This window comes from Equus caballus, chromosome 28 (assembly GCF_041296265.1).
Source record: "Equus caballus isolate H_3958 breed thoroughbred chromosome 28, TB-T2T, whole genome shotgun sequence".
Classification (NCBI taxonomy): domain Eukaryota; kingdom Metazoa; phylum Chordata; class Mammalia; order Perissodactyla; family Equidae; genus Equus; species Equus caballus.
Genome location: NC_091711.1, coordinates 45625164 through 45650324, shown reverse-complemented (window position 1 = coordinate 45650324; position 25161 = coordinate 45625164). Strand labels below are relative to the sequence as shown.

General features: G+C 52.5%; 2 long non-coding RNA genes across 2 annotated transcripts; both read left to right on the top strand.

Moving 5' to 3' along the window:
* Positions 1 to 7382: 7382 nt before the first annotated feature.
* LOC138921174 (uncharacterized) lies at positions 7383 to 11137 on the top strand. Its single transcript, XR_011433521.1, has 3 exons — positions 7383 to 7581; positions 7741 to 7847; positions 9559 to 11137. It is a non-coding gene; the product is annotated as an uncharacterized lncRNA (long non-coding RNA).
* Positions 11138 to 12803: 1666 nt separating this feature from the next.
* On the top strand, positions 12804 to 17834 carry LOC138921175 (uncharacterized). Its single transcript, XR_011433522.1, has 5 exons — positions 12804 to 13207; positions 14253 to 14439; positions 14837 to 14975; positions 17006 to 17191; positions 17680 to 17834. It is a non-coding gene; the product is annotated as an uncharacterized lncRNA (long non-coding RNA).
* Positions 17835 to 25161: the final 7327 nt, after the last annotated feature.

Below are 25161 nucleotides of genomic sequence, written 5' to 3'. Positions count from 1 at the left end.
CGTGACGTCACCGGCGGCCCGCCCCCCTGGGACCATGCAGATGGGCCGGTGGGCGGGCCCACATGGAGCAGGACGCCCACCCCTCCCTCCTCTGGGCCTGAGGTCCCGGCGGGGGCGGAGAAGCTGGAGGCGCCCCCCAGTGCTCCGTGAGGATGGAGGGAGGTTTTCGGTAACCTCCCGGCAGCGGGTGTCCTGGGTTTCTTTTCATCCCAGCATTTGGGTCCTTTGTATGCTTTTCTCTTTTTACGCGGGGACTGCAAGGCTTAAGCAGACGCCCCATCTAAATAGAATTTAATGTCTGTTTTCTTGCGGTTTTTATGTGTGATGTCTTCAATTCATGGCAAGTGGTAGAGATTTTTCATTTAATGGTAATGACCCGAAGTTTCTAAGTTTCACGTGTAAGTAAAAACTGTGAATAACAGGCGCTGGCAGCGGGGAGGGGCCAGTGCAGGAACGTGGGGGTTGGGGGGCCTCAGGCCTAGACGATTCCTGGTGCCCTGGGAAGTGTCCCCAGATGCTCCTTGACCCATGCGTCAGGTGCTGCGCGGAGCATTTCCACAGCGGCCCACGCGGGGCAGTCAGGCATCTGCCCAGAGTTCCACAGCCAGCGATCCGGGTCTCCGGGGCCATCCTACCTCTGCAGGCTGGATAGAGAACCGCCTCTCGTCTCCACCCTATAGAGCCGGGAGTGTGGGCTTTGGAATCGGGCCTCGCCCTCTCTGTGCCTCAGTATCCTCATCTGTAAGATGACAGGTGGACTTGTTGTCAGGATTCAGAATGTCACCTGTGAGCACCTGGACACATGGGTTGTGTATGACTCCCCTGTCCCTCTCGGAGCTTCCGGACATTCCTTGCTTCTGCGGAGCCTGTGCTTGGAGGGGTGGAGAGCCAGGAGCCGGCAGAGAGAGGCTGGGCTGCTGCAGGGACTGCAGACCCCAGGGTGGGTCATTCTGTCTGCGCTCTATGGACCAGAATCCCAGGGCTGGGAGCTGCAGGTCCTTAGTGACCAGTGGGGCCAACCGCCACATCACACAGACACTTCATAGATTGAGGCCAAGAATGAGGAAGGAGCGGGTCCCTCTGTCTGTCCCTGACCACGTGGGCTTTGCCGGGGTGCGGATGGGGCAGTGCTCACAGGCCTGCCCGGACTGACTGTCCTGCACACCCACCTCACACTCAGAGCCGGGACAGAAATGAAGTTTCTGGGTGAGAGAACTGAGTCTGATGCAGGGGCACCTGGAGTGACAGTCTCCAGCCTCCTGTTCCTCACCCGGGACCCCTCCATCCTGTACCTGTCAGCCCTCCTGAGTTGCATGACCACGCTCAGGACTCATGACGGGAAGGCCAGGCTGGGGCCAGGAATTAGAGGTTCTGCTCGCAGGCCCCAGAGGAGCCATCCTGCCACCAGCCACAGGCATTCATATTCTCCTCCTGTCCACTGACACACATTCATGGTCAGCTGCTTGGGACATCGGACCTCCCTGGTGTGACCCAGATGTGGACCGGAAAGGAGCAGGGCTGAGGGCTCACCTCACTGCCGCGTGTTGACAGCAGGTGGCCTCTCCCGCTTGCTCCAGACAAAGAGAAGAAAGGACTGGGCAGGTTCCCGTGGCCTGGCTCTCAGCCCCTTGCCCAGTGCCCCTGTGGGGCCGGCCTGGACCCAGGTTCCTCACACTTCTGTCTAGCTTGGCTACAACGTTGCAGGTTCCCATTGCTCCAAGGGCTCACAGAAATCAGGAAAACACTTGACTTACTATTACCACTTATTATAAAAGGATACAACTCAGCAACGGGCAAATGGAAGAGATGCACAGGGCAGAGGGAAGACGCACAGAGCTTCCATGTTCCTTCCACCCCCCGGGAGCACCACCCTCCAGCACGTCGATGTGTCCACCAACCTGGACACTCTCTGAACCCGTCACTGAGGGGTTTTTCTGGCGGTCCCATGACATAGACATGATTGATCAAATCATTGGTCGTTGGTGATTAACTCAGTCTCCAGCCTCCCTCTCCTCCCCAGGGGTCAAGGGTGGAGCTGAAAGTTCCAACCTTCTAATCAAGCCTTGGTCTTTCTGGTGACTGGCCCCCATCCTGAAGCTGTTTAGGGATCACCGGCCATCTCATTAGCATAGAAAAGACACCCATCCCTCCAGAGATTCCAAGAGTTTTAGGAGCTGTGTGCTAGAAGCCAGATGAAAAAGAACCCAAATATTTATTTTTTATTATACCCCAGAGGGTCATTGTGAAGTCAGCCGTGATGGACAGACAGCGTGTGGGGCAGTGCCCGGCAGCACCACGCGGGCCGCTGTAACAACGTACCACAGGCTGGATGGTTTAAACTGCAGCCATTACATCTCACAGCTCTGGAGGCGGAAAGTCCAAGATCAAGGTACTGGCTGATTCTGCTCCTGATGAGGGCCCTATTCCTGGCTTGCAGACAGATGCCTTCTCACCGCGTCCTCACATGGCAGAGAGCAAGCGCTCCAGTGTCTCTTCTTCTTCTTACAGGAACAGTAATCCCACCCAGGGTCCCCGCCCTCATGAGCTCATCTAAACCTGATTACCTCCAAAACCCCACCACCAACTATCATCACATTGGGAGTTAAGGGTTCAACATATGAATTTGCAGGGAACGCACACATTCAGTACCTAACAACCACCCTGCGCCCTGGGCAGCAGGGGTCCCTGCCCCGGGTCCCCATCTCTCTCTCTGAGTCTGTCTTTCTCACACCCATGCGCCCACACATGGCCTTTCCTCTGGTTAGGATCCAGCCTCAGTTGCCAACACGTTGAGCCATAAACATCCCGCATCTTGCTCTTGCCGTTCAGGCCCCAGAGAAACATGTCTCCACATCTCTCGATTTATTTGCTCAAAAGAAAAGGTGGTGGCTTCCCCATGGCACAAAGATTTGTAGTTGTGCCCTGCTCACATCAGGCCCAGATGCTGCTTGGAAGAAGGGGGAGGACTGACATGTGGAGCATTTAGGAGAGAGAGAAGAAGAATTAACTTGTGAGATCCTTGTCAAACAGCACGGACGCAATGGGCGTTGCATAATCAAGTGGCGTTTGCCATAAGCAGCAAGCGTCCATTATCTTGCTGCCCTTTATGTCCTAATACCCGGTGCCCGTGATATAACGTGGGATAGATCGGCAGTAGCTGTCCACAAAGGCTGAGGAGCATTTTGCAATATTAAGTTTGTATTAAATTAAGCTGTTAAGCTTGTATATTCACAGGGCTGGCCATAATGCATTAAATTTCACGTCTTCTTTACTTTGCAACTTGGTTGTGAGACAGTAGAATTGCAAATCGTTTTATTTTGGTAAAAACATTTAATAAGATTTTAATTTTCAGTCCTATTAAATGGTTTGTATTTAAAACTTTTAAATAGTTTTCATAGGACATGTAGAGTGACCAGCTCGAACCAGTTGCCTGGGACTTTCCTGGGACACTGAAAGTCCTGTACCCTGGGAAAACTTTCAGTCCAGACAAGCTGGGACAGTTGGTCAACCCCAAGTCTCTTGCCCTGGGCCCTGCAAATGTCAGAGGCAGGTCTACTGGGCCCATAATAATCTTCCAGATGACATTCCCAGCCACTGTTCTTCTTATTGGACAGGAAATGGCCCAACTACTGGCCAGAGACCTATGAGAATGAGAGACCAGCTCAGGATGGAAACTGTCGACCCTCATTATTTACAGCGTCTGCGTTTGTGAATTTGCCTGCTCACTAAAGTTTACTTGTAACTCCAACGTCAATACTCACAGCTCTTTTGGGGTCGTTTATGGACATGCCTAGAGCAGGAAAAAAAAATCTGAGTTGCCCAATATGCCCATTCCCAGCTGAGGTCGAGCAGGCGACTCTGCTGTCTTGTGTCAGCTCTCCTGCTGCAAACAAGTGTCCTTCTTGTGGTCTGTTTATTTATTTCACATTTTTGTGCTTTTTGTAGGTGACTCAGCTGTTGCAAACAGCCCCCAGGAGTAGAGCTGATCTGGCGTTCCCAAGCACGAGCAGGCTGTGATGGGCCCTGCAGAGAAAAACACTTTAGATCAGCTTTGTTCAGGCACCAGTGATTGCGCTGATGGCCACGAGTTCAGCGTTAATGAATCATCAGTATATATCAAATAAGGGGTCTTTAAGCAGAAAACACACATAACATAAGGGTGTGTATGGATCAGTTGATGAAAATGTGACCAGAAGCTCATAGGAACCTAACCCTGCATTTCCTCTAAGAGCAACGATTCAGAAGTCACTAATGGAGGGTAAATGGTGACCTCATAGACCATAACTGCTGCGAGTGATGAGAGCTGACTGAATGTCACTGGACTTTCATGGAGGGGAGCAGGTGGGTGCCGTGAGCTCTAGGGTTCCTTTTTTCTGTAGAACTGGAAATACAGAGAGTGGCCCACTCTGACTGTGCTTGGCCAGCACGGGCATGCTGTGTCCAGGAGGACCCACTCGCCTCCTCCCTGCACTGCCAAGGCCCACGGCCAAATTCCAGCACCTGGGGACCGGCACTGTGGAAGGCCTTGGTTTCTCCATCAACCAGCCAGCTGCCTCCATCCTTTCACAGAAAGACAGTGCCCGCCGCAGTCCCTGCTCAGTGCCCCGGGCTCGTCTGACCCTTCCACGTGCACACACCTTGCCTGACATTTCCTGACCACCACTGATGGCCTCTGGTAGGCCACCCAGAAGAGCCCAGTGTCAGCCTCACTTTATCTTGTCGGCCCGCATCCTTGGCCCAGCTTCCCAGTTCTGGCTGTATAATTCACTCTTTTTTTTTTTTTTTCATTGTGATAAAATATACATAACATAAAATTTACCATTTTAACCATTTTTAAATGTGCAGTTCCACAGCTTTAAGTCCATTCACAATGTTGTGCAACCATCACACCATCCATCCCCAGAACTCTTTTCATCCTGCAAAACTGAAACTCCATCCCCGTTAGACAATAACTCCCCACACCCCCTCCCCCGGTCCCTGGCAACCACCATTCTGCTTTCTTCCTCTGTGAATGTGACTCCTCTAGGGACCTCATGTGAGTGGAATCACACAGTGTTTGTCCTTTTGTGACTGGCTTATTTCACTTAGCATGATGTCCTCAAGGTTCATCCATGTCCCGTGTGTCAGAATTTCCTTCCTTTTTAAGGCTGAGTACTATTCCATCGTGTGTATCGATGGGATTCAGGACATGCTACCCCAAAATAGGGCACTTGGGCATATTGAATCTTTTAAGCTGAAGGACGTGAGAAACAGCACGTGCAGGAAGGACTGTGTGACTCCCTGAAGAGGGTCATAGGACCCTCATGTGCGAGGTGCCCTCCTTGTCTGCAGAGATACAGGGACACAGAGAGGCACCTGAGCCACAGGCTTTGCTGAGCTTCCCACGGCTCAGTACACGTATACCCTTTGTCCTGTCACGTCTTTCCGCCGCTTTCCACTCTTCAAACCAGCGTCAAAACACAGGTTGAACCTTTTCTTCAGGCCTTCATAAGGATATGCAGGGTCTCATGTCACACAAAACTTACATTAACAAATTTCTATGCCTTTCTCGTTCATCTGTCTTTTGTTAAACCTGGGACCCAGTCGAGAACTTAAAAGCGTAGAGGAAAAAGATATTTCTCCTCGCCCTCAGTATCCACCACATTGTGTTCATCCATTCTTGTGGTTCACGCCTGTGTGTCTGAATAAACAGATGTCCTGCTGCGCCCAGGCCTCGGAACCCCAGCCTCGGCTGCTGGTCCCCAGGGATGAGATCCTTCTTGGATTTGCTCTGCCCCCAAAACAGGATCCAGGGTGTGCTCTGTCATACATGCGTTCCCTACAAGGGTTCTGGCTCCTGGGGAACAGAACTGTGCCCACTGGCAGTGCCGGGAGAGCGTGGAGCCAGCACCGAAGACTTGAGCAACCACCCTTTAGGGCTAATTCACTGAGCCCTGGGAAAGTCAGACAGACACTCCCCGGCTCATGCCAGCAGCCACATCGCTGGGGACGTGCATCTCCCATCTGCCAGAGATGGTAGGCTCTCTACTGCCCAAGCAGCATGCCGCCCGGTGCGTCCTCAACAGTGTTTACTGAATGAAGGAAGGAAGGAAGACAGGCTAAAGTGGTACCCTTTCCCCATGCCTGGCTAAACACAGAAACTCCTCCAAAGTTAACCACCTTCACAGACTGACACATTTTCTTAACTCATGACCCACATTTGAACGACAAGTTCATTTCTACTGTGCTCTAGCAGCTTAGGTGCTGTGTTAGATGGGTTCTCCCAGAAGCCGACCCAGAGAGCAGGATTTGAATGCAGCCGGGAGTGTTAGGTGGGGAGCAGGCAGGGGCCGCGGGAAGTCTGTGGGCAGGTTCTACTCCACCAGGTGGGCCTCAATCCCGCTGTGTCCTCCAGGAGAAGCATCATGCCACAGGGAGGGGGCGGGAGGGAACTGAGGTGTTGGTCCTTCAACTCTCATCGGCCATTGGCCGAGGGCTGCTTCCAGGGCATCCCCGAGGTCTGCTTAGAGCTGGCTGAGCGGAGGGTGGCAGGAGCTTGCAGCTGGAAGCTTCCTTGGGGAGGGAGGGCCACGAGGAGATGGGCGGGGTTCCAACACGGGGTACCAGGCATCTCTACCAGACAGGGCTCCCCCTCAAGAAGCTCAGAGCCTGGGGGAGGGGACAGGAGTCAGACACTTACAAAGGGAATGGCCCCACAGCGGGGTGGGGTCAGTGCTGTGTCCAAGGGAAGCACAGGGGTTCGGGGGTCCACCGGGTGGGGAGCTGACCTCGCCGGGCGTCTTGGAAGGCTTCCTGTATTCAGTCAGGAAGTTCACAAATATTTATGGACCATCTCCTTGGTTCCCGGTGCTGTTCTAGGAGCAGGGGATACAGCTGTGGGAATCACTGAAAAGGAACCACATGAGAACAAGCAAAGGCTGCTTATTCGGAGCCGACTGGAGCAAGGGAGTGGGCCAGCATCACTTGCACCTGACAGAGACTCCAAGGCAGACGGGAGGAGCGGGGAAGCCTCAGAGTGGAAAGAAGAGAAGGAAGGCTTCAGGGGTTGACAGACTCTCGCTCCTTAACCGAACTTTAGTCAGTCTCCCCTACGCCCTTGGACCTTGTCCTTGGGCCTTGTCATCAAGGGCAAGAATCCTGCTAAGTCAGTTTAGTGAGAACGCCCCACCCTTGATACCTGATGTCCTTGATATCTGATCAGATCCCTCATCCCCCACAGTCCCCAGGGTGTCTCAGGCCCCAGGCCGGCCTCCTTTCAGCAAGAGTCCTGTTAGGTCAGCTTAGTAAGAATCGCCTGACCATCCTAGTCATCTTCCACCCACAGACGCCTCCACTCCAATCTCCTCCTTGGCTATAAATCCCTTTTCCTTGTTGTGGTCCCTACACCTGTCGGGATAGCCCTGGATAAAGTCTGTCTGGCCGTGTTAACAAGCATCATGAGTGGCCTTTTCTGTGACAGCATGCCCTGAGCAGGCGCAATAGCAGAGCTGAGGATGGAGGCGGTGCTCGTGACCATGGAGGGGTGGGCGGGGTGGGAAGGGAGCTCAGCAGGGCAAAGGATCTGCTGGCAGAGGAGCACAGGTTGGTTGCAATTTTTCTAGATGTCAAAGAGAGCAAAGCAGGGGCAGTCCCTGACTCAGAGCTTGGTTACCTGCTAGGGGGTGGGCCTGAGGCAGGTGTATCAGTGTTAGTCAAGATGGGTGGTGAGTTCTGGAGACCAAATTCTCCTTCTTTTAACAGAAACAGTAAAGCTGCCGTTCAGGAGGCTCAGAGCCCTGGGACCCATCACAGGATTGCTCTCCTGCCCCTCATTTTCTCCACGCCCCACCAGCCTCGGCGCAGTGTTGGTGAGTGCTCTGCTTTGTAAAGCACATCTCAGACGACGGGGCACCCCCACTTTCTCTGGCTGATTCCACAACATACTGTGACCTGGGCAAGTCACCCATCCTTGCTGAGCCTCAGTGTCCGCATCTGTAAAATGGGTGTATGCTTAGCACACAGTAGGTGCCTATTCATCTCGGTGCAGAGGCCTGGGTCTCCTCAAATCTGGAATTTGGTGGGAAAACGTTGGTGATGTCTGAACGTTCTGCATCTTATTAGGTATTTAAGATTTGTGTTAAAGGCACCACCCCACCCCATTCCTGACACCCCAGTCCCACTGACGAGTGAATCCTACTTGGCATCCATGGTATGCATGTTCCGCTCAGGAACTGGTGCAGGACATTCTGGGTGGGAAGAGGGAACATCCTCAATTCAACTCTTCTGGACATTTCCCTCTTCAGAAGGGTGTTGAAAGCCATAAACCCAGTGTGGGAGAGAGGACTGTGTGAAAAACAGGGGCCTCTTTCCCCCAGCACTCTTTACACATATTCAGAGGAGGCACAGGTATTTTGGTTCCCACACACAGGAGCATGGTCATCAAAGGCGGGTCCTGATGACTCACTGCACACTTGGGATTCTGAGCTGACTTTGGAGACTGGCCGAGGGCTGTCCCTGATGCTATGGCCCCAGTGTTGTGAGTCTGTGCACAGTGTCCTTGCCTGCAGAGGGTCTGGGACTTTCTTCAAACTCCTAAAGGGGTCTGTGATCCCAAGAGCTTGAAGACGCATTGCCCAGGTCTGCGCCTTGAGGCTGACACGAAGCAGGAGCTGTGCAACATGCAGGAGCAGAGAGAGGTTGCCCGTGTGGGGCCTGGGGCCTCCCCATCCCAGAGCCCGCTCCAGTGTCTCACAGAAGCGTCTCCAATGCCCACTATCTGGCAGGACCCAGAGGTTGCCTGGGTTTTGCCCTGCAAGTCCGGGCCAGCCCCGTGCCCTCTCAGGGCCTCAGCCCCACCCCATGGGGACATTCGGAGGCTGGGCACGGTGCGGGGTTGTTGGCCATGCGGGGGCATCCCCCTTGGGAGCTGCTGCTCATTGGTACAGGTGCACAGAAAGCCCACTGCCCATGGCAGGGCCCGGATGTCATCCAGAAGATGGAGGATCCGGAGCCCGAACCTGTGAAAGAAGGAAGGGAGGGGGTCAGCAGGACAGGTACCAACTCCAGGCCTGTCTCTGGGCCAGCCAACATCCCGACCCCAGGACAGGGTGGGGTGGGGACTGGACCGGGCATCGCTGGGGTGGGGGTGGGCCTGATCGGGACCCAGGCTTCCTCACCATAGGCCTCTGCCCTGGCCAGACCTGCTCTGTGACCGGCAAGTCACACCCTTTCTGCCTTGGTCTCCCTCCTCTGTAAGTGGGGATAAGAAGACCAGAGCTGTGCACAGAGGACCCAGGGAGATGGGTGCCTGGAAGCCTAGAAGCCTGTCCAGTCTCTCCAAGCTCTGAGCCACCTCAGGCACACAAGCTTCCCTCGGCTCTGTCCTCTTGGTTTCAAGGGTCATTCTTTTTTTTTTTTTTTTTTTATTCATTGAGTTAATGTTAGGTTACAATCTTGTGAAATTTCAGTTGTACTTTAATGTTTGTCATTCATGTTGTAGGTGCACCACTTCACCCTTTGTGCCCACACCTCATCTCTCCTTTCCCCTGGTAGCCACTAATCTGTTCTCTTTGTCCACAGGTTTAAATTCCTCATATGAGTGGAGTCATACAGAGATCATCCTTCTCTATCTGGCTTATTTCACTTAACATAATTCCCTCAAGGGCCATCCATGTTGTTGCAAATGGAATGATTTTGTTCCGTTTTGCAGCTGAGTAGTATTCCATTGTATATATGTACCGCATCTTCTTTATCCATTCGTCTGTTGATGGGCGCTTAGGTTGCTTCCATGCCTTGGCTACTGTAAATAATGCTGCAATGAACATTGGGGTACATAGGACTTTTGGGATTGCTGACTTCAAGCTCTTTGGATAAATACCCAGTAGTGGGATGGCTGGGTCGTGTGGTAGTTCTATTTTTAATTTTTTGAGGAATCTCCATACTGTTTTCCATAGTGGCTGCACCAGTTTGCTTTCCCACCAGCAGTGTAGGAGGGTTCCTTTTTCTCCACAACCTCTCCAACATTTGTTACTATTAGAGTTAGATATTTTTGTCATTCTAACGGGTGTAAGGTGATATCTTAGTGTAGTTTTGATTTGCATTTCCCTGATGATCAGCGATGATGAGCATCTTTTCATGTGCCTATTGGCCATCTGTGTATCTTCTTTGGAGAAATGTCTGTTCATGTCTCCAGCCCATTTTTTGATCGGGTTGTTTGATTTTTTGTTGTTGAGTTGTGAGAGTTCTTTATATATTAAGGATATTAAGCCTTTGTCAGATACATGACTTGCAAATATTTTTTCCCAGTTAGTGGGTTGTTTTTTTGTTTCAATCCTGTTTTCATTTGCCTTGAAGAAGCTCTTTAGTCTGATGAAGTCCCACTTGTTTATTCTTTCTATTGTTTCCCTTCTCTGAGAAGACATGGTGTCCGAAAAGATCCTTTTAATACTGATGTCAAAGAGTGTACTGCCTACGTTTTCTTCCAGAAGCCTTATGGTTTCAGGTCTCACCTTTAGGTCTTTGATCCATTTTGAGTTTATTTCGGTGAATGGTGAAAAAGAATGGTCCATTTTCATTCTTTTACATGTGGCTTTCCAGTTTTCCCAGCATCGAGGGTCAGTCTCACTTGTAAAGGAAGCGAATTCATCCTTAAAACAGTTGCTTCTTAAAAATGAAGGCTTAGGAGGAGGGAGCCACTGAATACGGAGCCGTGGGGGTAATCCTTGCAGTCTGAAGGATGTGTTTCACAGCACATCATCGTAACCTGCCGGAGCGCGATGTTCGTGGTGAACTCCCCTCCATCTCCCGGGATCTGTCACGCGCAGTTCATGCCAGAAGTGACCTCCTCCATCAGACACTTGGGGCCCTGCAGCCGCAGCGGGGCGGAGGGCATGGGGGTCATGAGTTCCGGCCTCAGGGTCCTGTGGGCACCACCGCCGGCAGCGCTGGGGGATGCTGAGTCTGCCGGTTCTCCTCGGCCTTTGTTAAGGGGGGGGTGCTCTTACCCCTGCTTCTGCCTCCTCCTCTCCCCGCAGTCCTCTTTCTTCAAGGGGGACCTGCTCTGTTCACTATAAATACCTACAGGTCACTTTCACCAGATGTGGGCCTTTTTTTTTAAGTAAAATTATGTGTGTTTGAATACCAACCCACATTTTGGAAACACAAATTCTAATCTTTTCAGTACAAGGTAAGCTGTTCCAGTTTTTGAAAATTGGATTTCAAGGTGGGGGAGGGGCAACAGAAGCGCTTGGGGTGCTCCCCCACAACACAGCTTCTGGGATCCCCGCCCCCACCTCCACCTGGGCCCTGCCCTGTCACCTGCCTGGCTGGTGATCAGCACTAAGATGAGCCACACAGACACAGGGAAGCAGATGGGGGCTGGGGACCATGCTCACAGGGATTCCTAGTGAAGGAAAAAGTGAGGGATAGCAGCCGCCCTGCCCTCGGGGCGAGGGAGGGGAGAGGCAGGAGGTGGGCTTGACCAAACACAGCGGGGACTGGTGGGGGGGGAGGCGGGAGGCTGGGGTGGGGGCTGGATGTGGAGTCCTCCGAGGTCAGGAGGCTGGGCTCCTCCTGTTTGTCCATATGCATTTCTGGCCCCTTCCCCTCCAGCCCTGAGGGAAGCCATCCCGCAGAGAGGCAGTTCCAGGTGCAGGTGGGCCACCTCCTCGCCCTGCACGTCCTGTCCCCGGGCTGCTGCTCTGCATGCTGCTGCTGGGGGCTGCCCTCTCCCTGGCCCACCCTGCCGAGGGGCTCGCTGCCAGGCTCTGGGGAGGCAGGATCTGGTGCCACAGCTGCCGGGCGTCAAGGGCAGCGGGCTGTCCTGGTAAGCAAGGGCTGACAAAGGGCCTTGCAGCAGCAGCACCAGAGGTTGGTGAGGACGAGGTCGGGACCAGAATGAACGCTCCTCATGCATTCATTTATCAGAGTCACTGAGTCCCCTTGGCCTGCCCCAGGGCCAGCGCTGGTTGCTGGGGACAGAGATGTGGACCAGCCCACCTGGGTCCCCTGCCTCCAGGGGGGCAAGCGGGGTAACTAAGACATGCATGTGCAAATCCACAAAAGTGTCACCTCCTCCGAGAAGCCCTCCCTGACCCCCTTCCCTCCTCCCTGACTGAGGTGGCTGTTGCCCCAGTGAAGAGGGAATCAGACTGCCCAGGTTCAAGCTCTGGCTCCGCCTCTTGCTGGCCATAGGCCCAGGCGAGTCACTCCACCACCGAGCCCCAGTTTCCTCGTCTGTAACAGAGGGGTAACAAGATTACATATGTCGTAGACTTATTGTGAGCGTTAAAGGAAATCCACAGGATGGCTCCTGGGAGGGAGGAATACTTTCAGCAGCCACAGACCGGCTTTCAGGAGAGGCACAGTGAGCAGGAACGGCTGGCCCGCATTCTGGAAGAAAAGGTGGAGCTGGAAACAGAAGCCCCCAGGCTCACCCAGTGGGCAGGGAGCAGATGTGAAGGACTAGGCCACCCAAGTCACCAGGACACGATAAATAGCTGCCCCCTCGTAAAGAGTATAAAGAGTACCAGGTGACCCGAGACCTCTGGGGTAGAATTTCTGGCAGGATTCTGCCTCTATAAATAGCCTCGAGACAGGGCGGGCCTGCCCTGTTCCCCAGAGAGGCAGGCGGGCAGGAGCTGCAGGGGCGGTGGTTGCCACGCTGGACAAAGGCCCAGGAGGCTGGGGAGCAGGGGGCGTGCTCGCTGCGGGCCCCTGGGGACATCTGATCCAGGCTGGGGCTGTGTCTGCATCTGGGTGACCTCAGGGCCAAGTGGCTGTCCGTGAGAATTCCCAGGTGAGTTTGTTTCTTAAAAGCATGAATTAGAGCTGGGGACCATAGGAGGCAAACGGAGGCAACTTAGAGGGTTCCCACCCTCTGCCAAGAACTTGGGAGCACATAGGACATACAAGATAAGGGCCGTTCTTGGGAGGGCTTTTTTCCTCCCAAATTATTTCCCCAAATAATTCACTGGGGAAACAGGGGAGAAAGGGAGGCAGATCAGCCCAGACTTTCCCAGTCTTCCTCCGGCCAAGACCCGGTGAGCAGACCCTCCCGGGACAGCGCCACCTTGTGTGTTTGCAGGTGGCTAGACGACAAGGGGCCCCTGCGCTTCCCTGGAGGGCTGGCCTGCGCCATCGTTGGGGGCTCCCCCAGCCACTTGCCCTTCTCCTTCAGGAATCTCAGGGCTTCCAGGGATCCCTAACACAGCTCCTCCAGGTCCTGCAGGTAAGTGACACCACGGGTAAGGTGGTTCCCCTCTCGGTGCCTGCTTCCCTCATCCTCACTAATGGGGACGAGAACAAATTCTGCCCTCTGGGGCTGTCCTGAGAATCCACACAGTGACAGTGATTCCCCGGGGCTCAGCAGCAGCCAGTCTGCTCCCCTGTCCCTGGGGATGTGCGGCAAGGTCTGGAGACAGTTTTGGTTGTACGACTTTGCGGGGAGGGTCCTACTGTTTGCATCTAGCGGTGGGAGATCAGAGATGCCACTCAACATCCTCCAGTGCACAGGACGGCCCCACAGCAAAGTCATCTGGCCCCAAATGTCAGTGGTGCTGAGGTTGGGAAATCCTGATCAACTTCGACCAATACTAGCCGTGACTGTCATCTTCCTTCTGAATCCCCGGGGACCTCCCGGCGGGGGCCCAGAACCAGCATTCAGGCCAGCGCCGCTTGGTTTCTGAGGAGCTTTCCTCAAGTCCCCTCGGTCCTGTCTCACAGCATCCCTGCGAGGGAGGGCGTATTCTCCTCACTTTATTTTTTCACGATTTAAAAGAAAATGTTCAAATCCACAGAAAAGTTGAAAAGACAAGAACAGTGAACACCTGCAGCCTTTCATTGGGTTTACAGACTGTTAACTCTTGTTGATTTGCCTGTGTACTCTCTCTCTCCACACACACATAGTGGGGAACGTATTATATTTATCTTTTACTAATAAAAATTTATGTTTTTACTAATCCATTTATTTTTCACCAATCCATTTGAAATTATAGTCAGCACACGCCACCCCCAAGGACTCAGCATGTATTTCCTGAGAATGAGGACATTCTCCACATTGCCACAACCCAGGGAAGTTTAACGTCAGTCCCACACCATCAACTGAGAGATGGTCCATGTTCAAATTTCTCTCATTGTCCCGAAACGTCTCATAGCTCTTGTCTCAAATGTTTTGCCTGCTGGGTTTTTTTTCCTTTCCCTTTTTGGAAGTGCGGGTCCATTGTCCGGCAGCAGGTTCCCTGTTCTGGATTTGTCTGATTGCTTCCCCATGACAGGATTCAGGTTAAAGGTCTTTGCTGAGAAGCCGCAGAGTGAACCTGAACTTTGCACCATATGGAGCGAGGAGGCTGCTGTTGGACTGTCTCCAGGGTCATCAGAGATGCCCGGGGTGACCACCTGGTCCAGGCAGGACCGCGGGGCCCATCGATATTCAAGGCATCGTCTTCCCTTTGTAATTGGCGGGTAATCAATGGGGCGATCCTTGGAGACCCTGTCTCTGTCCCCCAACCACGTTTCACTCTGTGGTTCATCACCATCGATGACCCCTGTCCATGTCCATTATTTCATTGTGGGGTACATAGCAGTGGTTTAATCTTTTCTAACCCTGCTATTCCTTCTGTGTTTATTGGCCACCATTTTGTAAACAAGTGCTTTTCTTTCCCCTCTCTTCTTTATTTCTATCACTACACACCCACGCGATTTTAAAAAATCAACATGTCCCTCTCTGTTACCATCTATAGGCCATGCTGTTCCCCAGCTGATCCCTTTCAGTACAAATGGCCCCCTGTTCCCGTGAGTGTTGGCAGCCGAAAGGTCAGGTTACCGCCTTCTCCAGCAAATGTTCTTTGCTATCTGACAGGGGCCGCCTCACCCAGGAAGTTACACATCCCCACAGTGGGACAGCCAGTGGTCAGCGACTGACCGACAAAGGATACAAAAGATCAGCTGCCATGGCAATTGTTCCAGGCTGATGATACTGTTCTGCATCTTGACAGAAGGTCAGAGAGTGCGGCCTGGGGAAGTCCCAACCCCATCAAAATGACAACACCCTAAATGAGTTCTATGAAGGAGACTTAGCCAGCGGGGCTCAGACTGGACCCCGCCCTGGGGTGTTTATTCAGCTAAAAATATGAATTGGGCTCACATAGCGCCTGCCTGGTTCACTTTGGGAGTGGCGTCCACCTGCAGCCTGACACTTCCCAGACCAGAGCCAGTGTCTGCACTCACCTGAGCTCGGTGGCCAGGCCAGCTGGGCAGAGCCACGCTCACCTGTACATGTCGGGGGAAGAAGCAGCTGATCTCAAGGCTGATGTTCTGAAAGGAGAGGTGGTCTTGCAAGAAGATGTGGAAGAAGTTGGTAGATAGGATTTGGGGGCAGATGTCGTTCTCACCGTAGGATGGGGACACGGTGGTGGTGGTCGCTGCCTTGTTCTCGGGCACGTTGTCTGTCAGCCCACTGTCCATAGAGTGTGGGAGTAAGGAACCAGCCCAGGGAAATTGGAGATGGGCTTGTGTGCTCTGAAGGCCCTTGGAAGCCCTGGATTGCTGCCCGCGGGCGTCACTAAGGGACATCAATAAGACACATCAATGACGTTGGAGGCAGACTGGGATGCCAGGGTGATTTTCCAGCTGGACACCCTGGTGAGGGAGGCGGCCATCTCACTAGAGAGAGCGGCTTGTGAGTGTTGGCTGGGCCGTGTCGTTCAGGATGTCTCTAAGGACCACACTGATTTAAAGGAAGGGCGGGGTTCCCCAAAGCTTGTCCTCCGAGCAAATCTCCCAAGGTCCACAAGGATCCTAAAAAGAGAGCCTGGGGAGAGACGGGCCCAAATGCTGCTCAGGGTTTCCATGACGACTCACTTTCCTTTTTCAAAATATTTTAATTGTCGAAGCCATAGAATCAGGAGGGAAACTTTCAAAAACTGAGGGTAAATCAGCAACGACGTTGCACCTTTGCCCCTGACTTTAAAGCTCAGCCTGGCCTCAAAGCTTTGTGTCTGGGGGCAAGTGCCCTGCCTCAGTTTCCCCTCCTGTAAAATTGGGATGACAGCGCCCACTACTCAGGACTCTCACGAGGGTCGAAGATCGCACGTGACACAGGAGCTGCAGGCATGGTCTGCTCTCAGCTTTCGGGGTACACAGAGGAGCTGAGTCCATGCCTCCTCCGTTGCCTGCTTCCCCCCCACTCAGCAGCACCCCCACAGCCCTGCCACTATCTGGTCCTCACCATTATCAGTGTTGGTTGAATTGTCGATGCATCTTCTGTGGTCTCTTTGCTAGTCAGCTTCTCCATCAACCAACGGTCTAGCTGCTCTTATGTCTCACACATTTTGGAAAACACAGCACCCACTTTGTTATGTGTACTTAGCCATGTGTCTTGGATATTATTCTGGGCTATTTCTTACTTATTTTCCAAGGGCTTGTAGGGGGGACCTAATCACACATCGGGGCCCGCCTGTCGCCCCGTGGTCTCAGAATCACGTCCATGGCGTATTGTAGACGGAGAAGGAAGGGTGAGGAACAGCAGGAGAGCAGACGTGGATGCATGTACATGCTCATGCTTGGGCAGAGTCTCCACATGGATGCGAAGGCTCAGGCCCCAGCAGGTGTCCCCGGGACAGCTGGCAGCTGGGGCGCGGGGAGGGTGACCTCTTAAACGTTGCAGCCCTCTTTGCACGTTTCTTTTATTTCTTTAACTCTAAGCCTGTGCTGCTGTTTCAGTTGAGAGCTCCTAGCTCCGGCCTCACAGCCGCCCTCTCCATGCCGCCTCCTCCTGCTGAAGGGCTGGAGGGAAAATGCTTCCACGGAGCCCTGCCCGGCAGAGCCAGTCCCTCAACCTCTCTGTAAAATGGGGGAGGTTGCAACAATAGTACCCATGTCAGAGGGCTAAATGGTGGAGGGATTAAATGAGAAAATGCGTGGAAAGTGTTTTTCACATGGAGGGCACTCAGTCTACGCAAGCTATTTTTATCTGACCTTAAATTCCCCTTCTGTGAACGGAGCATTTTGAAGCTCGATGCCTCCATAGGGACATTTGGAGACAGAAAAGCAGGAGTGGAAGAGAAAGCCGAGCGCAGCGGAGGGATGCTACATAAAGACGACGGTGACCGTGGACAGAGGTTTCCCTCCTGTGCCAGGCATGATCTGTCACCCGGAGCTTCTCACCTAGTTTTGCAATAACCACATGGGGTGTGGTGTCACGTCCACTTCACAGGTGAGGAATCAAGCATCTTGCCCAAGACCTGACAGGTAACAAGTGGCAGAGGTAGAACGCCCTGAGGCTGGCAACTTCCTTGCGCTACCATAGAAAGAGGGTCCCTATTTATTTCCCCTGGATGTCCCCAAACAAAGGCGTGACATTCCAAGAGAGCCACTCCCCTCTTCTGGCCAAGAGCCATGGCTGTGAACCACTGAGGAGTGGAAGGGAGTCCCTGGCACCATCCTTTGCCCCCTCACATGCCCACCTCTCCCTCCCCACCCCATCCAGCAGGCCCCGGCCTTGCCCTGGGTCAGGCTCCTCCTCTTGCTGAGGGTCTCCCTGCTCAGAGCATCGTGCCTGCCTCCCCATCACCTCACAGCACAGTCTGGCCAAAGCAGAACAAGCTGGGGGCGGGGGGCCGTCTCTCCTCCCCGCACCTGCGGACTTGGAGGACGAGGCCCCATCGTACTCGTTTTGTACAATGGCAGCTCTCACTTCAACAGGCAAAGGGCGGTTTTGAGGAATGTGTCCTGGTTCCGTAAGAGGTTGAGCTCAGGGGCGCTGTGTGAAGGGTCCGTGAAAACTCTCTACTGTCTTTGCCACTTTTATTTAAATCTGAAGTTATTCAAAATTAAAAGTTTATGAAAAGAAAGAAAAAGGCAGAATTCAGTGAAGACTGAAGAAGCCCAGGGAGCCGCAGCCCGTGGAGGACGGGCTCCAGCCACATGGATGCTGCCCGACCAGCTTTCCCAAGGCTCCGGAGTGGGATGGAGCAGAGCGGCAGAGGAAGAGCCCAAGAAACGCAGTGTCCAACCCAGGCAGGGACTCCAGCCAGACCCACGGGGCGGAAAATGGGATATTTGCTCGCTCACGAGACACGTTTGGACAGAACTTACTATGAAAACTTTCACACATGGGCCAAGTAGAGAGCTGGGTATCATGGGCCTCATGCACCTGTGAGGCCCGCGTGTGTCCTGAGGGGGCTGCTTCTGGGAGCAGGTTAGGGGAATGGGGGTCTGTTAATAGAAGCAACACCACTTCACCCTTCTCATTAGACCTTTTAAACCATGGCGAGGAGGTGGGGCAGGAAATCCCCTTGCTCTCGCCAGCCCCTTGCTGTGTGAGGTGGGGCACGCTGCTCTCTGGGTCTCACCTGCCTCAGCTGGAAATGAGGGGCTTGACCTAGATGCTTTCCAGACCCCAAAGACATGTCCAAAGCTGAATTCGTCACTTGCCCCTACACCTGCTGTGGCTCCCAGGTCCCCATCTCAGCCAATGGCACCGCTATCCGCCCAGTTACTCAGACCAGGAACCTGGGTGTCATTCAGACTGTTCCCCGCTTTTCACCCCTAGTCTCCTCAGTCACACAAAGATTCTGCCCTTTCTCCCTCCTAAATGTTTTCCACCGTGGCCATCTTAATCCCTGCCCCATCCTTGTCATCATCATCTCTTCTGCCTACTGCACTGGTCCCAGCCTCCCATTGCATCCTTATTCTTCTTCCATGCTGGAGCCATGTCCAGTGGAGATCACACTTACATTAAGATCTGGACCTTGATGCCCAAACTTCCATCTGCTCAGTGTGAAGGAAGGTCTATTTCCCCAAATGTTTCTGAGATTCTCTGTGAGCATTTACACCCCTGAAAGCCAGTCTCCTTGACAACTCTGTGAGGGACAAATTTGACTATGCACCTGCTGGTCTCGCTGGGTTGAGTGTTGTGGCTGCTATGGGTGACCAAGTGGGGGTCCACACTGCCTGGACAGTAGCTCCCTTGGGGCGCCTCTGCTGTCTATGTCCCCACTCTTGTCACTTCTGTCCTCATGGAGCTCTGATGGCTGATCAGGCCCGCTGAATAGCAAGAGCGAGCATCTTCCTCTGCTCCCGGGGCCTCACAGCCAAGCTGCCTGGGCCCTGAGTGATACGCCCCTTTAATTCACCCCCTCCATTCTCCAGGGCTGCCTGCCTGGATGCCAGGTCCCCTCAGACGACTTGCTGGGGAGGACGTTTCCAGGGGCCTCCTTTACTCACCTACCATGTGACCTCTATTAGGGGTGCCTATGTCTCTGTGGGCAACAAAACACGGAATGCCAGGGCCCTCCCAGCCCTTTGGTCCAGCAGTGGTGGGGTGGGCAGGGCTGGCAGGGGCGATGTCTTGCTCCTGGCTGGCAGCCCTGCGCTCAGGCTTCCACACAGACACCACATGGAGGAAACGCGCCCAGCGGCGCCCGTGCCTGCCCTCCTCCCGCCTCTCACCACAGCTCCTCCAGAGACAGGATGGGCAGCCGCATCCCTGCGGGCATGCACCCGGCCAGGGGCAGGGCACAGAGGCAGCGCCAGCGAGAACCTGTCCTTACCGGATCTGCTTGCTTGCAGATGCCAGGGTTCCTCTGTCATGCTGGGCTGAACACCTGGGAGGTGGATCTGCTCCTGACGCCCCAGGCGTGGGATGGGCAAAGGCAGGCATCACTCACATCTGTGGGAGGGAGGCTGGGCTGGCCTCTGTTCCCAGTGTCCACACGGGCAGGCTGACCTTCACTCCCGGCTCCTTGTACCCAAGGGAAGCAGGCTGTTCCACCTCCTCCTGTGAAAATGACCCATCCAGGTAGCAGGTCAAGCATTTAGTCCACAAACTTTCACGAAGCCCCAATTCCTCCAGGCACAGGTGGAGGCATGGGACCCACTCCAGTAAACAGCAGGCTTGTTACACCACTTCACCAAGCTTTTATTTCATTTTTATAAGCTTTTAAAATAGAGCGGGGAGAAAGGCAAACCAGTGGAGGACAACGATGTTGAGAACGGCCTGCGGATGGCGGCTGGGCAGCGCCGGGTCTGAAGGCCAGGCTTCCCAACTTGAACAAGCTGAGAAGCCAGTGGGGTCACATCTGCTCCTTTGTGGCCCATATTATTAAAGCAGGACGAGATGGGATGACCACACCAGGTAACACGGTCCAAGTCTCAGGTAGCAGCCAGACGTGCCGGAACTCTCTACCCTGTCCGGCACCTGTGCTCCACTCCTCCAACAGCAAGAGGACACAAGGCTTAAAGCATCTCACAGCTCAGAAACCACTTCCCCCACTTTTGTCTTCTTCTTCTTTTTGGTGGTGTCCCTGAGCCCATCTCTCAGCTCATGCCCACTCTCTGGCACAGCCTAGGTCTTCTTATTCTTGTTCTCGTTCTTCTTTTTTTTTTTTTTTTGATTTTTTTTTTTTTTTTTGCTGAGGAAGATTCTCCCTGAGCTAACATCTGTGCCCATCTTCCCCTATTTTGCATGTGGGTCACCGACACAGCACAGCCACTGATGAGTAGTGTAGGTCCAGGCCCAGGAACCAAACCTGGGCTGCCGAAGTGGAGTTCACCAAACTCAGCCAGCAGGCCCCAGGCCCAGCCCCCTCTTCTTCTCCTTCTTAACTGGGGAGCCACTAGAGAGGCCTCCTCACGTTCACCCCCACTCCCTCACTTCCACTTTGGGGCATTTACTGTTTCAGCAACCACCTCTCTCTCTGCAGAATCGCTGAGAGAGGAGACGTGGCAGCAGGTCAGGTTCTCTGAGCGGCTCTCCAAGGAGGTACCACCGTCTCCTCGGTTCATCTGTGCTCTCCGGCAAGTCCAAAGTCACCCTCAGAACACCGAGGCTGGACACAACTCCCCCGTGCGCCTGCGGGGCCACACCTTCTCAAGTCCCACGAGCCCGACCAGGAGGGGATACTGTCTGCTTTGTCCTTTTTTTTTTTTCATTAAGGTTATGAAAGTTAACATTCTTGTGAAATTGCAGTTGTACATCATTATTAGTCATGTTGTAGGTACACCACTTCACCCCTAGTGCCCTCCCCCCACCCCCCTTTCCCCTGGCAACCACCGATCAGTTCTCTTTGTCCATATGTTTTCTTTTTTTTTTTTTTTTTTTAAGATTTTATTTTTTCCTTTTTCTCCCCAAAGCCCCCCGGTACATAGTTGTGTATTCTTCGTTGTGGGTTCCTCTAGTTGTGGCATGTGGGACGCTGCCTCAGCGTGGTCTGACGAGCAGTGCCATGTCCGCGCCCAGGATTCGAACCGACGAAACACTGGGCCGCCTGCAGCGGAGCGCGCGAACTTAACCACTCAGCCACGGGGCCAGCCCCCTGCTTTGTCCTTTTTGTTGCAATACAATCTCACAGTCTCAGGGAAGATGCAAGAATTGTGCAAAAAAAGAACTCTCACGTCCCCTTCCCCAGATTCTCCCATCAATAACATTTGCTTTCTCTCTCTCTCTAAACACAGATAAATAAAGATACAAGATAGAAAGAGAGAGAGAGGTTTTTTCCCCTGCGCCGTCGTAGATTAGGTCGCAGAAACCACACCTCTTCACTAAATATCTTTGCTTGATATCTCAGAGTATTTCCTAAGAACAAGGACTTTGTCTTATGTAATCACAGCACAATTTTCAATATCTGGAAATGTAACGTGAACATGGGACTACTACGGAACTCCCAGTTCACACTTACATTTTGCCAATTGTCCCCCCAGGCCGGGCTCAAATCCAGGACCACGTTTTGCACTTACCTGCCATGTCACTTTAGTCTCCTTTCACCTGCCTTTCTTTGTCTTTCATGATTCTAAGTTTTTTGGTAAGAGAACAGGCAGGTTATTCAGAATGTCCCATAATCTGCATTTATTTTACGGGTCCTCAGAATTACATTCGAGTTATGCATTTTTGTCAAGGATACTACAGAAGGGATGTATATTTGTTTCTTGTTGCTGCTGTAACAAATGACTGCAAACTTACCGGCTTAGAAAAACACGAATTTCTTATTTTACAGTTTGGGAGGTCAGCCGTCTGACATGGGTCTCACCGGTTAAAGTCAAAGTGTGACAGGGCTGCGTTCGTTCTGGAGGCTGTAGGGAGAATCCATTTCCTTGTCTTTCGGAGGTGCCCACATACCTTGGCTGGTGGCCCCTTCCTCCATCTTCAAAGTCAGCATTGCAGCATCTTAGAATCTCTGACTCTTCTGCTAACCTCTTCTATCTTTTAAGGATCCTTCTTTTACATTGGGCCCACCCAGATAATCCAGAATAATCTCCCTGTCTGAAGATTCTTAATTTAATCTCATCCGCAAAGACGTGAGATAACATCTTCACAGGTTCTGAGTATCGGGGTGTGGACGTCTCTGGAGGGTCACTATTCATCACGTGATGTTTGTCATTCTTAGGGATCACTTCAGGAGGCCTGTGATGTCAGTCTGTCCCCGTTATTGGTGACGGTAACTTTGATATTTGGTTCTGGCTGTATTTGCAGGATTAATCCACTGTAATCTATTTTTACTTTTGTAAAAGTATTTTTACTTTTGTAATTTGTAATTTTACAGTAAACGTGAGGAAGGAACTTTGAAACTGTGTAAATATCCTGTTCCTGGTCTCTACCAGATCGAGCCTCCACTGATGGCTCCTGCCTGAATCGATTATTGCTGAGAATCTTGCAAAATGATTCTGCATTTCCACATTACTTTCTACAGTTATTACTTAGCATTTTATGTAAGGGAGAGCTTTGTCTCCTCCACTGCTTTATTCATTTCTTTCATTGATGGACTCAAGGATTCCTTATTCCATGAACATTCTGTTATTAACGTTATTTATTTTGATGTTCAAATTGTCCCAGATTTAGCCAGTGAAACCCCCTTCAAGCTGACTCCTGCATGCTTTTAACAAGCCCCTGTCGTTTTTTGAAGACTTCCTTGTTTTCTGGCATAAGATGTTACAGGCTCACCTTGTTCTTGTCCTGCCCAGCCCTAGCAATCACTCATTTCCCCAAAGAGCTCTTTCCTTTTTGTGTAAAATGGTACTTAGAAACCAAGATCTGGGTGCTGGCTGTGCTCATTGTTTTTGGAGTATTTTTGCTTCTAGCCCTTTTCAGAGGACAGATCCGAAAAGTATAAATAAAAATATGTAAGAATAGTAGACACACATATCTATACCTATTTCTCCAGCTATCTATGTATCAATCAAAAACCATGAGTTCACGCTGATACCTTCAATTCTAGCTCTGGGTCCACTCTAGCCTTCTGTCTTTCCATATTTGTAACTTGTTTCTCTGAGAGTGAGAAACCCAACTCCCATCATCCTCAGTCTATTTTCTTCTGGCTCATTCCTACAAATCACAGAAAATAGTTTCAGAATTGCCATCCCACACCAGTGCCAAAAGCGGAGGTCAATATTTATCTGCAGTCCTGCTGTTCGTAGCCTGGAGGATATACAGCCAAAGTCTTGTGTTCCAAAGCCCCCCCTCACTATGGTTATGTCATTAATTTGAAATACAGTTCGGTTCATTTGTTTCTGCTTATGTTCCACTATAAGTTTTTTTCCTCTAATGTTTGATGATTTTTTTTTTAAGTGTATAGAGGATTAAATTGGTTCCAAAGCCAGATCTATGCATCAAGTTAAACTCAAAGAAGTACAGCTCCCTGGCCCCTCCACTGGTACCCACCCGCACCTGGTAACTGCCGTCTTATCCTCTTTGCATCTCTTTTTTTTTTTTTTTTTTCAAAAAGAGAAAGAAAAAAAAAGCAGACACATGAATATTTTCCTATTTCCTCCTATTTCTTATGCAAAAGGTAGCACCCTACATACACGGTCTTGCATTTTGCATCTGTCACTTAACCACAAATTTGGAAAACGCACCATGTCAGCTCACAGAGTGCGTCCTCATTCTACGATCTCTGAGGTACACCCTCTCCTGGGCATCTCTGTGACCTCTGTTACAGCCCAGATGCCCATTCACCCTGTCCAGCCCCATCTCCGGCCCCATCTCTCCCCACAGCTCCGGGCCCCTGGAGCGCATGTTCACCTCCACCTGGAAGTCCCAAGGGTGCACAATCCCATTCGCCCCGCCTTCCCACCAGCCTGGGCGGCCCGCCTGGCCCACTTGCTGTGCACTTGGCCTGACCCACCGTGTCGGTCGGCCCCTGCCTCCAGCTTCCCGCACTCAGCCCTCCAGGACTCTCCGAGAAGTACCGTCCTGCCCTGATTCCTGCAGAAGGCCTCTACTCTGTTGTGTAACCCCATGCCCTTCAGCCTGGTCCCTGTGGTCCCTCCCGGCCGAAACTCAGGCTCCCTCAGCGCCACTTCCTGCCCCCACCCTTCTCTCCTGTCAGGGCAGCAAGGACACCAGCGGAGTCCCAGCTCAGCCTCTTACTGGCTGGCTCTCCTGGGTCCCCGGTTTATGTCTCAGTTCCTCCACCTGTAAAACAGGGTTGGCAATACTGTCTAGCTCACAGGGCTGTTGTGGAGATAAAATGAGATGACCTAGGAAAAGCACTTTTCCTAGCACCAGGTAGGAGGTAAATACTTGCAAAGGTGTATTGTCAACCTTCAGAGGGTCCCCCATAAAGCCTCTCCTGACCCACCAGCTCCCACCTCCACAGAAAGAGGCCTCCAGGCACACTGCACCCTGGAGCAGCATGAGGCGAGTCCAGGATGCTCTGCCCGCTGCCCTGCCCCCTCCTTGGTCTGGGGCCGTGCAGGAGAGCCTGAGCGCCAGTTCACGGCCACCGGCCTGGGCTCGGGTCCAGCTCCGCCGCTGCTGCCCAGCTGTGTCCCCTCCCCTTCCCATGAGCGCCTCAGGTGCGCCTCATCTGTTTTATTCTGCTATTGTATTCATCGCCCCTTCCTCCTCATCTCCTCTCTCCTTTGCCTTCCATTCTCCATAGACACATCCTCTAACATATGTAATGTGTCACCTTCCAACCCATCTCCAGGCAGGTAATATATTATTTAAAAAATAGCCAGTAACGCTTTGGGAGTGTTGGAAAATGTTCACATAAATGGTGCCGTGCAATAAACCTCATTCTTCTTCTGCCGGTCAATTCTGAGGCTCTGTGAGGTTCCATGAGCAGTCCCATGTGGTTACTTATCCATTCCCTGGAGGAGGGGAGGGGTCATCTATAACCAGCTGCCACAGGCAATGCTGCCACCCCTCCTCCTCTGCATCCCACCATGGGCCCAGTGGAGAATGTC